Source organism: Cupressus sempervirens, chromosome 9 (assembly GCF_028749045.1).
Source record: "Cupressus sempervirens isolate cs-2001-9-10 chromosome 9, ASM2874904v1, whole genome shotgun sequence".
NCBI lineage: Eukaryota > Viridiplantae > Streptophyta > Pinopsida > Cupressales > Cupressaceae > Cupressus > Cupressus sempervirens.
Genome location: NC_143126.1, coordinates 645,697,401 through 645,713,624, shown reverse-complemented (window position 1 = coordinate 645,713,624; position 16,224 = coordinate 645,697,401).

Genomic DNA, 16,224 nt, shown 5'->3' with positions numbered 1-16,224 from the left:
ACAAGGAGCTTGTCACCAAAAAAAAGTTTTTGAATGGAGGCAAAAACTATGGGGGACATCATTATGGTATAGCTATTTCTACCTATTTCTAATGTAAATTTAAGATTATTGAACTTGCTATAGTAATTTTTTATCATAGATGGGAATATTGAATAGTCCTAAACTCAAAAAGATCTACCTTAAATTATCTATCTCAAAATTTAATAAATAGATTTATGTTTCTCCTACAATCATTTGAGTGTAGTATATAGATAACAGGCTTATTAACCCATCTATACAATTGAGAATAGATAAAAAGTATACAAACTCATTTCCTCCTTGCAAAAAACTCTAATGAGACAACTACAAGATTGAGAAATAAATCACTTACTGTTTAGACAAAAGCCACATTTTCTAACAGATCTTTAGACCCAAAATTGAAATGCAATCTAATAATATTTATACGTCAAATGATGATATAAACTTGACAATAAAACCAAGATAAAAACAAAAAAAAATGTGATTTTTATTATGGAATGTGGCTTGAAACTTGCCCAACACTGAAATGCATGTAGGAGCTCCTAAAATGAAAAATCAAATGAGATGTTGCATAAGAATCAAAATAGATAAGAAGGTTGTAAACAAAAAAATCAGAAACCCACTTTGTCCATTTTGACAAGTGTCCTATTGTAAACACACTACATATAAAATGCCAAAATATTTCATTTGGGTGGGGGCGGGGGGGGGGGGGGGGGGGGGGGGGGGGGGGGGGTGGTGGGGATTTTTTTGATTGAGTGAAAAGTAGGGGTGTGTATTGTGTTTTGTGTCTCTTTGATATTGTACTTTTGCATTATGGGTTCTTTTAAAAGTTAACTCCACATAATTATGCTACTTAGAAAGAAATCATATAGGAACCATTTGTTGAAAAATGTTTGTTGCATTATGTAACTGGTGTAGCAGAGAAGCCTCCAGCTGATGCTGATGAACCTCAAAAAGAAGACTAGGAATCCAAACAAGAAATGGTCCTAGGAACCTTGCTCAAGAATATCTTTGATCCTATCAAATATCATGTTAGGAAACTTACCAATCCAATAGAAGTTTGGGCTAAACTTGAAGCATTGTATGGGACCATAGATGAAGATATGGCCTACACCATTTAGGAAAAACTTCTCAAGTTGGATCCTAGGAATTTCAACACCATCAAAGATTATCTTACCCATGTAGACATGTATAGGGAAAAACTTAAGGATTGTTGTGAACCCATCAAGGATGGAAAGATGATCAAACATATAATGACTCATCTTCCACCTAAATATGCTCCTTTTGTTTCCAGTTATAATACTTACAAATTAACAATGGGTAGTGCCTACATTAAGCCTTCATTAAAGAAATTTTTAGAAATGCTAATAGAACATGAAAATTTAATGAGTATGGGAATTCTCCAATCTTCCAAGACCAAATCCTTGGTAGCTAATGAAGGGAATTCAAGTGGTAAACATTCCAATAAGAAGCAAAAGTAGTGGAAGGCTAATCCACAAGATGAAATGCAACAATCCTCCTCTAAACAACAATCTTCCTTGCATCAATCTTCTTCTCCTCAACAATCTTCCTCACAACAAGGCAAGTCTTTTTCCAAAAATAATAAGAAGGGGAACAACTCCAACAAAAGTGAGAAGAAAAATTGTGCCTATTGTAAGAAGAATGGTCATGATGAACATGAGTGTAAGGATAAGCAGATTGATGAATTGGTAAACCTAATGAGGAAACACAAAATTGATGTACCAAATTCTGATAAGGATAAGGGATCTTCAACCACTTCAAAGGGTAAGGGACAAGCTTTGGTGGCAAGTATAAACAATGATGAGGAATGGGTTCTTGATTTAGGACCTACACATCATATGGGTGATTCAAGGGAGCATTTTTCCTCTTTGAAACCATCTAATGTACCTTACATCTATGTGGGAAATGACACACAAGTGGAAGTTGAAGGGATAGGGAATGTTGAGTTGGAAAATGGTGTCTTCAAGGATGTTCTTCATGTTCCTAACCTAAGCACCAACTTTGTTTCCATCTACCAAATAACTCACTATGGATGTGCAAACAAAGTGGAGTTCCTTCCTGATATAGTTATGGTGAAAAATCTCAAAGATGATTCTATGGTGCCGATTGGAAAGGCTAATCATGAGACAAGAATTTACTCTTTTTCTCATTTTGTGCCTAAGTCCACTTCCTTTGCCTTGTTGACTTATTCCAATTCACAAAGTAAACTATGTCATGAGAGATTTGGACATCTCAATTATCGATACCTTCAACAACTTAGCAACAAGGATATGGTCATTGGTATACCTCATGTCAAGTATTCAGAGGGTCTATGTCCAAGTTGTGAAGCAAGCAAGCATCCTGAAGAGAAATATGACAAGGGTAAGTCTTGGAAGGCTACTACTATTCTTGAATTGGTTCATAGTGATGCAACTGGCCCATTTCTAGTACCATCTTTTGGTAAGGCTCGCCATGTTCTCACTATTATTGATGAATTTTCATGCTACACTTGGGTCTTCTTGCTTGCTCATAAGAGTGAAGTATTTGATAAGTTTATCACCTTCAAAGTTCAAGTTGAGAAAAATATCAGGGAAAGCCATCAAGATTCTATGAATAGATAATGGCAGGGAATATGTCAACTCTAGACTTATAGACTTTTTCACTCACGAGGGTATTGATCTTCAAAATTTAGTTGCATACACACCACAATAGAATGGTGTTGCTGAAAGGAAGAATAGGACCTTTAAGGAGATGACCACTTGTATGCTTCAACATAAGTCTCTAGATCAAGTGTTTTAGGCAAAAGCCATGTGTTGTGCCAATTACATCGAAAACAAATTTCCTCATAAGGCCTTAGATGGAATTACCCCTTTTGAGGCTTGGTGTGGTAGAAAACCAAGTGTAAAGCACTTTAAAGTTTTTATTTGTCCAACATGGGCAAGTATACCTCCAAAAAAGTGAAAGGCATTAGAATCTCAACGAAAACCCTATATATTTGTTGGATATCTTGACCATCTTAAGGCATACAAACTCATGGATCAAGAGACACATGAAATATTTTTTGAGAGGAGTGTTCACTTTGAAGAAACTTGTCCAAGTTTGGCTTCTTCAACTCCTCCTCCTTCCTCCTTTGTGGAAAGTGATCATAGTGATGATAGTGACTTAGAAGATGAGATTCCTTCAACTTTGACTCATAGGACACCACCTTCGTAGGGTCCACAAAAAATTGAGGACATTCCTTCTTCTTCCACTAAACATCGTTGGGCACAACAAACCCTTGATTCAATAGGTTCATTGGTGGGGAATCCTTCAAACACTCGAAGGACAAGGTCACAGCACAAATCATTTCCACTTGCTTATATTGCCATTATTTTAGATCCACAGTCATTTAAGGAAGCATAAGGGATTCTAGAATGGGACAAGGCCATGGAGGAAGAATATAACTCTTTGATGAAAAAAAAAACTTGGGACTTAGTTCCCCTTCCTAAGGGAATAAAATTGGTTCGGTGTAAGTGTATCTATTGAACCAAATTTGCAGTGGATGAAAGTGTGGATAAGCATAAGGCTAGACTAGTTGCCAAAGGTTTCTCACAAATTTTCCAAGATGAACTCCATTCATTTGACACTAGCTATTACTGCGACTCATGGTGGGGTTGTACATCAAATGGATGTAAAGAGTACCTTTTTGAATGGTGATCTTCATGAGAAGATTTATATGGAGCAGCCATAGGGCTTCATATAGGATTCTACTATGGTTTGTAGATTGAAGAAGTCTATCTATGGTCTTAAGTAGGCTCCTCGGACTTGGTATGTCAAGATGGATTCCTTCTTATTCTCAACAGGATTCACCAGGTATCATTTTGATTCAAGTGTCTACATCCTTCAAAGGGATGACTCACACTTGATACTCGTTCTTTATGCAGATGAATTGATCATTATAGGAAGTACTTTATCCATCATTGCCAGTATCAAGATCTCTTTGCAGGACAGATTTTCTATGATAGAATTGGGTTTACTACATTATTTCCTTGGTATTGAGATCACACAGTCTTTAGTAGGGATCACACTTTCTCAACCCAAGTATGCTCTTGACTTGCTTTCTCGATTTCACATGAGTGACTGCAAGCCTACTTCTACTCACTTTCTTTTAGGTGTCAAGTTAGAGGCCAAGTGTACCACTCCACTTGTTGATGCTACATTATAAAGATAGTTAGTTGGGAGTCTTATCTACTTGACACATACATGCCTTGATATAGCTTTTGCAGTTGGCATGGTTTCTTGCTTCATGCAAGAGCCACATGAGCTTCATTGGAAGGCTACCAAGTGCATCTTGCAGTACATATAGGGTACACATGCACATGGGATAAATTATGTAGCAGGTATAGGACTTCATCTAGTTAGATATACAGACTCATACTATGTAGGGGAACTTGATTCTAGCAAGTCTACTTCAAGTTACATGTTCACCTTGGTTCTAGCCCTATTTATTGGTAGAGTAAGAAGTAGAATAACATTGCTCTTTCTTCAACTAAGGCTAAGTATCGAGGAGTTGTCTATTGGTCTGATATTGTGCATGATAAAATTTCCCTAACCTAGGCACAAAAAATTAATTTGAATCCATTAACGGTGAATATGGTTTTTGGTCTTTGGTCCTCTAGATTAGCTAGCCTTTGAAAAATATTTGTTAAAACCTATGTCTCATTCATTTTAAATTTTTTCGAGCATGAATCCTTTTAAATAAAATTTTGTGAATATTTTGTATTCATTTCAAATTTACCATGCCCCCGATTGGCCTTTTTCTCTTATGTTCCTCACCATCTAATTCTAGTAAAATCTATGGTAGTCGCTATCTTGCTATTGAGAGTTGCACACTTTTTATGTATAGCGAGGTAGCGAATACCACAAAATTAAAGGATAGGGCCATAAAATGTAGCTGTAGTGATCAAAAATTGTATTGCATCTAAAGTATTCAATCATGTGCATTTTGTCAGTACTATCAAAGTAGGAAAAGGAACCCAAGAAAAGGCAGGCAAAAGAAATTGTCAAAATAATGGTTTCTCCAATGATTCACTATGTCACTATCAAAAAAACTAAGCATCTTGTTGTTAGTGACATAGCGAATAGCCAAGAAATATATGACATGATGGCATCCAAACTTCCCAGTGACCATAAAGATTCCCAAGTGACATAGTGAGTAATGATTGTTATGTCAAAAGCATTAATGAGGGTGATTGTGACGTGACTTGCCTTTATTATTCTAGCATTGAGTTTTGAATAGCCATCAGAGCTCACTAGTTTGCTATTAGAAAAAGTATGCATCTCGCCATTAGTGACATAACACACCACCCTAAAATGAACACATGGTGGGATCCAAGTAACATGGCAATGTGACTAGGATTAGAATATGGTTTTATATGCCAACTATGTAGGATTTTCTTACATCATCAGTATCCTAGACCCATGCCCCATTCATAAAACATATGAGAGATTCTGATCATCAAATCAAGCTAGGATCAATGATTCTTGCTACCTCGCTATGGAAAGATGTGCACTTTTTATGTATAGCGAGGTAGTGAGTAAGGGACCCACTATATCTCTCTTAAGTGATGAATCAAATGTCCTCCACACTATCAAAAGAGAATCAAGGTTTATCGCTACTTCGCTATAGAAAGTTTCTCAAAGGTTATGTATAGCGAGGTAGCAATTTGATGACACGTGTCCTTAGTCATAAGTGGGTCCAGAATGAAATGCCAACAATGAGGGAACTACACACATGGTGAAATTTCATTGGGTTGACTGCCAACGTGTCAAGTGGAACATGAGTCATTTTTGCTTGCATCCTTGGATTGTAGGATTTTTTGAAAATCAATGGTGTAAATTTGAATGTAGAAGGTGGTATCACTCTGTGCATTTATGAGGAATGAAAGCTTTGCGTGTGAAAGAAAATAGTGTATAATACAAAATATTTTCTCAGTCTCATCCCACACGAACAAAGATTTCAAGATTTTCCTAAGGAGAAGCTATTACTAAGAAGGTTGTGAGCTGGACAAGAGTGTGAAGAAAATTTCCATTGTTTGCAAATACACTGCAAAATTATAGAAAGGAACGAGCAAAGATTCAAGTAAGTAATCATATCATAATCTTTGTAGTGTCTCAATTCTGCAAAGTTACAATTCAAAATGCCTCCAAAGAAGGGATTTTCTGGTCAAGAGAATTACTTGGATAAGAATGTCCATGATGATTTACTTAAGTTGCTTCCCAATTCCACTACTGAAACTATAAAAGTGAAAAAACTTACTTCATTAAACCCTAGGTTGAGGATAGTAGATGGATTGTATGAAAAGGGTACTTGGGTTTAGGATGCTAGTACCTCTCAAACTAGTCTAGATTTGTTTAAAAAATGGTTTTCAGAGAGGAACATTTTTGCCCCACATGCCAATGTTTGGAATTTTGATTGAGGGAAGCTAGTGTTCCTAGTGTTTTCATGGACTATGATCTTCTTGAAGCTATGGGAAAGAACTATGACCAAGCCATTAGGGTAGTAAGAAGAACTGACAGCCAGGTCCTAATCACAGTCAACCTAGATGAAATTAGGGAAGTTTTTGGTTTAGGGCCCCTTACTAATTACCACAAGCCCATTGATTTGGAATGGTTAGAAAAAGAATACAAATTCAAGAAAGATACCATTAGGCAAGGTGTACTGAAGGAACATATAAGTAAAATTGGAACCCTACTAGCAATAATAGTAGCCTCCAAGGAACCTTTCAAAAGGGTATATTTCAATTCCAGGGCTGTAGAAATATATAGGACCTTGTGCAGAGTTTTTGGGAGAGATGAAGAAGAGTTTATGCCTGAGGATTTCATGTATATGGTTATTTAGATTTCATCTTTTGGTGTGGACATCATTTTTGACTTTGCTTCTTACTTAGCTGAGGAAATCCACAATGGATTAATTGGGATTGCCAAGAGCAAGGTGGAAAAAACTTTTGGTCATTATTCTTTGTTGATGCATATGTTTTTGTTTAAAGGAGCTACATATTTTGGTAAAGAAATGAAGTTAAATAGAGAGGAAAATGGGGAAGCACTACTAGTCCAATTGTGGAGTGCAGATATGACTTGGGATGCAGAGAACACTAGTTTTGTTAGATTTGACATGTATTTTTCTTCCAAGTTGAGATGCCTCTTATTGAGTGACAATCCCAAAATTCCCAAGGCACTAATGGGTCTTATTAGGCCTATGGATAACCCCAGTGGTTTGAAAGTGTAGACACTTAAAATCATTCCTGAAGATTATATTGATTTATTAATATTGCCCATGACATTGTAATTAATTATTAATTAATTAATTATATTGCTCACATTCTTCTACTTATTTAATTAAATTATTTTAGTTAAATGAGTTCATTCTTTTAAGTATTTAAATTTAATTTAAATACTCTTAGTCTTAATGTGTAAATTAATTTAACACATGATCCTCCATCATCCTCTTTTTTAAATAAATAAATTTTGTTTATTTAATCCTCAAATCTTATTAATTCCTCTAAACCCAGGATTAAATTAAATTAAATTAAATTAAATCTTAAGCCTAACCTAGAGCCCAGCCTATAACCATCATTTTCATCCTCTTAAGCCTACTTCTTCTCTAATTCCACTTAATCATTCTTAATATACTTCCTAATCCCCCTCATTAGCCTAAGAGTGTGCTCACACATGTGTGAGAAGGCATGCCTACACACTCCCCTTTGCACTATTGTCTCCCACTCTTCTTCTCAAGTTTTCTCACACATGTGTGAGAAAACTTTGAATATTTGACCACTTGCATGGCTTGCATGTCACCTTATGTGGCACCTACATGGATGCCACCTCACCAAGACCTCCCTCAAGCCTATAAATAGAGGTCTTGTCTCAAGCATTTGCATATCTCATTATTGCATTGTTATCATGTTGGTTTGAGATTTGAGTTTTTAGTTGAGTTTGCATACTAATTTGAGTTTTCATAGTAGCTTTCATGGTGATTTTTAGATGCATACTAACCATTTGGTAGCTGGTTTAGCTTTTCCTTTACATTGTTTATCTAGTTTACTTGTGCATTCTCATTTCCATTGCATTTACATATTAGTGTAGCTTGCATACTTGGTTAGATTTCTTTATTGCATTTCATACCATCATCAGTGAATACCTTTAATTATGGCTTTCTACATAGCCATTTCTTGAGGTGTTCTTCATCTCATGTAGCCTAGGTTCATATTTCACTCACATTTGCACATACACTCAAGAGATTCAATACTTTGTTGTGTTTGGAAGAGCACACCAAACATACCCCCCATCTTAACACACCAACAAGGGCTCTCATGGGTGCCCTTGTTGAGCTATAGAGGTGGTTGGAGGATTTGGTTTTTTGGCTGCTTAGAGTTGCAAAACTCAAGCAAGCATTAGTTAGTTAATTTTCTTTCATTAACTAATGTTTGTTTGTTTATTCGTGCTCCCAAAGGGTCACATTTTCTAGCACACATTTTGGCATGCCCGTATCTATTTCTATTGTTTTTAGAATTTATGATTTTAAGGGAAGTCCTTATGTATTACCTTACTAGGTGTCCTTGAAGGTAGGAGTAGCTGATTTTTTGTGGTAGATCGAAGGAGTAGAGGGATAATTTTTGTTGAAAAGATCAACAAGGTCAATTTTCCCCACTTGCAAAATAGCCCATCGTTTTGTGATCACAAAATGGGGTTGGCTCTCTCTGAAATTTTTTTTGGATCCTTACAAGATGGCTATTTCTTGCCCTCATTTTTGTGATTCTGAGGGATTTTATAATTTGGCTCTGAGGCATAGAATTAAGCTTGAAAAAATTGAGCATGAATTCTATTTTCTAGAAGATATAATAAGGAATGAGTACTCCTTACAAGAACAAGAGACTAGGAAAGAAAAGTGGAGAGCCTTCTCTAAAATTTTGGATTTCATTCATTATTTTGATGTAGATTATAGCCCTTTGGATGATGCAATTACAAATGTAGATAAGATAAATAGACTTATGAAAACTTTTCCTGAAATAATTGAAGCAATGAATGAAAAGAAGCAATTCTTTATTAGATTTTACTTGGATAAGGCCAGGGAAGTAATGAGAAGTTTGGGTTTTACTCCCAATATAGGGGTAGGTCAATTAACTGTCCAAAGAAGGCCAGGGTATATTGTTATTCAAAATAAAATGACCACTGTGAATAAAGACAAGCAAATAGTTGAGTCCACCAGTGATGTCATGGAAGAGAGACCTTCTGAACCCTCCCTAAAAAGGAGAAAGATAATAAGGGAAGAGTATCACCATGTTGAGGAATACTCACCCTCATAGACCCCTTTGAGAATTGAAGAGGAACAACTCACTGAAGAACAAATGGAACACTTGGGATCACAGGGGGGAATTTTTGTGACACAATTAGAAATAAATGAAGGAGACCCCCGGGAGCCTCCAGTACCAAGTTTTGAATTAATGGTTTGTAGATTATAGAGGAAGGGAATTGGACCCTATGTTGGAACAAGCAAGTCATCAAATTTTGTTTGATGACAGTTTTGTAAAGTCAAGGGCTTCTCATGAATTTGCATGGAGGGAAAATATGAGTAATTTTGAGGAAAGATGCAAAAAACTAAAAGCAGAGCATCCAAAAATGGATGAAGCCTCTAGCCAAAACCAAATAAAGGAACAAATGATGCAAGAGTTCTAGAGCATAATCCCTGAAGAGGGGAGGCAAATGGTAAAGGCTTCCAATATATTATTGTTACCCAATTGGGATATTGCAGATGCATTGATTTTTAATTCTATTTCAAATAAACAAGACCCCAGTAAAAAGGAGTTTATAGGGACTTCATTCAGTGAAGATCAAGCTACTCTAGTCATGTGGTCACTGAGAAGGGGATCTAGGGCTGTTTCATCACAACCAGTTGAATAAGGACTAATAGGAAACATCATTGTTAGGAGAGTGGCTGATACCTCTCATGTGTAGGCTACACATTGGAATGTAGATTCATCCCAATTTTTTTTGGCTACTGCTAAGAAGGAAGAACAAGCCATGTTTGAACTACAAAGTAAATATGAAACAATTCTTGAGGCCTACAATAAAGAGGTAAAAAAGACAATTGAGCTTGAGAACAAGTTAATGGGGAGGTCCACAAGGCTGAGAATAACATACCCTCACCCCCCAATTGAACCTTTCAAATCCACCCCCCACATAGAAATACCAAATACACCCAAAAGGCTAGAATATTACACAACAGAAGATTTTGAAGAAGAAAAAAGCAAGCCGTGGGCACTGCATGTAGAGTTAAATGCAAAATATGAGGATAAATTGAGAAAGGATCTTACATACTTGGTAGATAAGATTGAATGGCCATTGTTTTATCACCAATTAACAAGGGTGGTAAAACTCTAGGAAGAATTGAAAGAAAATGAGGAGTTTTTAAAGCCTATTGTGAATAAATGGGGGAAGAAAAAGAGAAGGAAAGAAGTGACACTCTTATGCTACTCTGTCATAAGATCATCTCATGATCAAATTGAAAGAATTTATGATATTGTTACTGATCTGCCAAATTTTGATGATAGGAGAGTTTGTTTGCAAAGAATAATAGTTGGCTACTTAGACAAATATAAGAGCCAAAATTTTAGCTTATTTCCTCATGCCCTAGATAGAAGGAGTAATTTGAAAAGTAAAGATGAATGTGCTAAGGAACTTGATGATTTGTTTTGTTTAAGAATGAATAAAGTTATTAATGAAATAGGGCATGCATGATGGGCCACAACTATAGAAGAAATGGTAAAGGTTCAATTATTCTTTGATTCTTTGAAGCAAGATTTTGTTACTATTGATAAAAAAGGTGAATATATCATCAAGAAACAACAAGATATTCTTCAATTTGATTGGCCAGATGACACACTTTATGATAAGTGGATGGCAGATATTCTTTCTGATGAACAGTTAGAGGAAGTTGAAACTAACAATGAAGAGATAAATGAAGATGAAATACAAATCATTGATTCACTTCCATCAGCGCCTAGAAATGAAGGAGAAAAAATAGAGTAGTTGCTCTAAATAATGGAAATAAACCAACCAGTTATAACTACTGACCAAGAAGAAAGCTAAGTAGATGATACATCATAACATGCAGGTCAGGACAAAAAGGAGCAACCAACCTAGGATGAAAGCATCATGGTACTAGTTAATGATGTGGCACAAGAGGATTCATAGATAAAGGTTGTTTTAACAGTTCATGACGGTGACAACGAAGAGCCATGAATCAAAGTAAAGCTGCAAGAATTAAAGCAGAATTCATCATTAGCAAGCCTGATGTCTACATACTCTGATGAATCAGAATGACAAAGGAGCCTATCATAGAGTTTGTAATATCCTAAAGATGTAATAGAAAAGGGGGGCCTACCAAGAAAGTGATATGATGTTACCCTTCTATTATATAAAGTTTTGTCTCTTTCTGTTATGCAAATGTAAATATCTTTTGGGGACACCTATCAGTTCTCTATGCCTAAAGCTTGTTGCATCTCACATTATATAAGTGAGATTCTAGGGATAGAAAAGGGTCTAATTTCTAATGCAATTTTAGTATTACACTTAGGATGTTTTTAGTCCAATCTTTGAGCAAAACTTTATAATGTATTTTCTTTGCATGTTTTCTATGAATACATCAATATGGAATGATCTTTGTGTCTCTTTCTAAGGTCATTCCGAGTTTACAAAAATTGTATGCAATTTTCAAGGAAAATTAATACAAGTTTTTGAGCTATCCCCATATCAATTTTTATTGAATTTTTTCTCCTTAGCTATTACATGGTTATTTTGAGATTATGTGAGTAAAGCTTGCTCAATTGAATGCAATTCATTTAGGTTGTATATCAGCTCATTACTGCTATTAATTCAATGAATTAAGTAAATGCCTTTGATGAATTTGATGGGATGGTCATGGTGATAGAAAGGATGTTTGTAAGAATGAACTTTAGTAAGAATTGCTGATAATATATGTTGTAATGCAACAGATTAGATCTATGAATTGAAGCAGACTCTGAATCCCAATGGAATAGGCACTGATCAAAATTTACTTAGTATGCAGAATAAATATACGCATCAGTTCTAAAATCACAATCAGCTTTAATTTACATTTCTTAAAGATTTGAAAAGATGGTCAGCACTTGTTTGCATGGGATGTTTTAGCCTTAGTTAGCCACTGTTGCTGGGAACACTTGCAAATTTATAGAAAAATTCTGACCAAATCTATTATATGGGATGTGTTTATTCAAAATGTCAGAGTTATGCATGTATTTGAGGATATGAGATGAAAATTAGAATGAAACTAAAATAATTCTGATATAGTAGCTTCCAGCCTCGAATCATACCTTGGGTATACCCACCTTGGTTTTGCAGAGCCTAAAGAGTAGAAAACCACCCTTGGTTTTGTTGAAGTTGGGTCCAAGTGTTTAACACATGTGACTATTAATAGGAATTGGCTAATCCTTAGGTTGTGTGAGTAATATCAATTTGGTATTGAACCTTGTGTTGTTTAGTAGTTCTAAAACACCAACTCTATCAATCTAGCTACAAAGGCTCTTTGGTTACAACACATCCTGAAGGAGTTTGGATTTGATCTACCTAAACCTATAGTCATACATTGCGACAATCAGAGTGCTATTGAGATCTCTAAACATCTAGTTCAACATTAGCAAACTAAACATATTGAGGTTCATATGCACTACATCAAAGAGTTGATACATGAGCAGATAATTGCATTATGGTATTGTTCTACAGTAGAGTAGGTCACAGATATCTTCACCAAACCCTTCACTAAGGTCAGGTATATTCATTTGCAAGATCTCTTGGGGGTGTGAGATGTTGCAAAAAGGGGAGTCCCTTGACTTCTCTCTTCTTTCTTCTATGAGGGATTTTTTCCTCATTTGAGATCTTCTTCTCTCTCATCTTCTTTATTGTACTTATCTCTCTTTTTGGAGGAGGGTTTTTCCCATGAGGTTTTCCCTCTTTCTCCACTTTATGAGAGATTACATTACATCACATTGTATGTAGAGCATTGTTTTTGTACATGGGTACCTAACGTGGCCTCGTAGATGGGACCTCTCATGCATTTGTGAGCCTAAGTGCATTCCCCTAAGTTGCACTTAAGGGGGGGTGTTGGTGTAAATAAGTATTCACTATTTACACTTTACTTATAAGTTTACTTAGGTCAATGCATTATTTTATTATTTATTAGGTTGACACTTATGAGTTTGCATACTTTTATAATTTTTCATGTTGACACCATAGAAGTAAGCAACTCTAATTCAGCACATGGTGTCTACAACACTAGAGTTTGAATAATTAATTGAGTTGTCATGTAGACAACATAGTTATTTGCACTCTTAATTAAGCACATGGTGTCTACACCATAATTTTACATGCTACACCTTTGTAGGCTTATCCTCTCATCATCGCACTTACTCCTGCGCTTAATGGAGGATAATCCACTCTTAGTGGACATGTGCTTGGTTGTAAGACTTATCAGTGTGCCGAATCCTAGACATTCTAGAAGCATTCTATAGGCCTTTATAAATAGACACTCCTAGTGTACTTATACATCAATTGAATACTATATTGTTATTCTGATCATACTCTGGTCTATTCTGTGCTTATACTTGAGTTCCTTGATCTTGGGTGATTTTTCTCTAAGGAAAATTCTTACAAGCTTGTATTAACCAAAAGTAATCTATTTGATAGTTGGTTAATACTACACTGATCACTTAGTCAATACATAACTTTCTTTGATAACTAACCAAACTTGGTTAATACCAACTCTCTTCATTGACTGACCTAACTTGGTTTACACTAACTTCCTTTAATGACCAACTAGACTCAATTTCTACTAAATTTTGCTCAGTTGATATTGGAGTCCTCTATAGTGCTCGAGTGATCTCGGTTAACACTAGTTGTACTTAGTTAGAGTGTAAAATTTGTGTAACATTAATGACAATATACAATTGAATAATTGTTTTCAACAATCTCCCTCTTTGGCATTAATGGCAACATAACATGTCATTATGCAAAGAAAAATTAGAGAAACAAAATTATTTATAATATTTTATAATATCCTTAGTTTCATTTTGATTCTTCATCCATGAGAACTCCCTCTAAGATTCTCCCTCTGTCATCTTATCTTCAAACTCTATCTTATTAATTTCTCCCTCTTGCTCTTATACAAATCTCTCCCTCTGATTCTTTTCTTTGACATGATAACCAATCTCTTCCTCTTTGACATCAAATGCCAAAGATTTTATACAATAAATTTTCAATGCACTTGATGTACTGATTCATATGCTATGTGCTCTAAAATTCTTGCATCAACTTGATAGTTTGGCAGTGAAGCTCTATTGATGCATCACTAATATGTTCTTTAGTGAGCATTAGATAAGGAAATGACCCCTAGCTTACCTCTTAGATGAAAAAATGTATCCTTAGGTAATGGCTTGGTAAATATGTTTGCAACTTGATGCTTGGTGTTCACATATTCCAATCTTACCTCTTTGTCTTGAACTAACTCCCTTAGAAAATGATACTTGATTGTAATGTGTTTTGTCTTAGTGTGCATCACTGGATTTCTAGATATATTGATTGTACTAGTGTTATCACAATAGATAACTATTGGTTCCTTGATGTCTTCCTTCATACCTAATAGTAGTTGCTTGGTCCAGATTATGTTGGAACAATTAACTGCCGCAACAACATATTCTGCCTCTATTATAAAATGAGAGATACAATTCTATTTTGTGCTTGTCCATGATACTAATCTTTTTCCAAGAAATAGTGCTCCTCCACTGATAATTTTCATGTCATCAATGCTTCCACCCCAATTTGCATTAGTAAAGGATTTAAACTCAAAGTTCTATCCTTTCTTGTACCATAAACCATACTCTTCAGTGCCTTTTAGATATCTCAGAATTCTTTGACTACCATCATATTATTTTCTCTAAGATTTTCAAAAAACCTTGCAACTATACTAACTACTAGTGCAATATCAGGTCTTGTGTGTACCACATACTGAAGTTTCCCAATCATGGATATGTTGATAGTATAATTTGCCTCCATTGAATCATCATTCTTTGATAGTTTATGTCTAGTAGACATAGGTATTCCAACTGGTTTGGAATTTTCAAGTCCAAAGGTCTTTAATATTTTCTTAATGTACTTTACCTGAGTAATGTAGATGTCATCCTTCATTTGATGAACTTGTACCCCAACAAAGAATTTTATCCCTCCAAACACTAACATTTCAAATTATTTCCTCATTTCTTTAGAGAATGAATTACATAAGTCATCATGTCCTATAAATAAAATATCATCTACAAATATTTCTACTAGCAATATCTTGTTCTGTGGTCCTTCTTTAATATACAACCTACTATTATGATTTATTCTTTGAAAACCAATTCTTACTAGATATCCATGTAGCCTTTCATACCATGCTCTAGGAGCTTGCTTCAAACCATGCCTCTTTTATTTGGATCATTGAAACCTTCAGATTGTTCAATGTAGATTTCTTCCTCTAGAATTCCATTTTGGAAAACTTATTTTACATACATTTGATACACTTTGAATCCTTTATGTGCATCATAAGAAAGTAGTGTTCTAACTCCTTCAAGTCTAGCAATAGGAAAAAAATGTTTCTCCATAATCTATACCTTCTACTTGAATATATTCTTTACACACTAACCTTGCCTTGTTCCTTGATACTCTACCTTTTTCATTCAATTTATTTTTGAAAACCTAATTTGTAACAATTTCATGTTTTTCCTTAGGTCTAGGAACAAGAGTCCAAAAATTGTTCCTTTCTATTTTCTCAATTTCTTTATTCATTTCCTCTATCCAACTTTCATTATTCAAAGCATATTTTATAGTTCTACGTTCAAATTCATTAAGAAAACATGTACCTTTTAGTTTGTTTCTTGTTGGTATGCCTTCTGTTTGATCTCCAATTATTTTATTAGGTACATGATGCCTTTTGACATATTTATTAAGTATTGGTTCCTTCCTTCTAGATTTTGGACTTGTTTCACTTGATTTTCCGTGTTCAATAACCCTAAACTTTTGATCTTTGCTCAAGTAGACTTAGTTCCCTATATCTATGACTCGGGTTCCTCTTTCTGTGACTCAGTTTGAACTATCTATCAT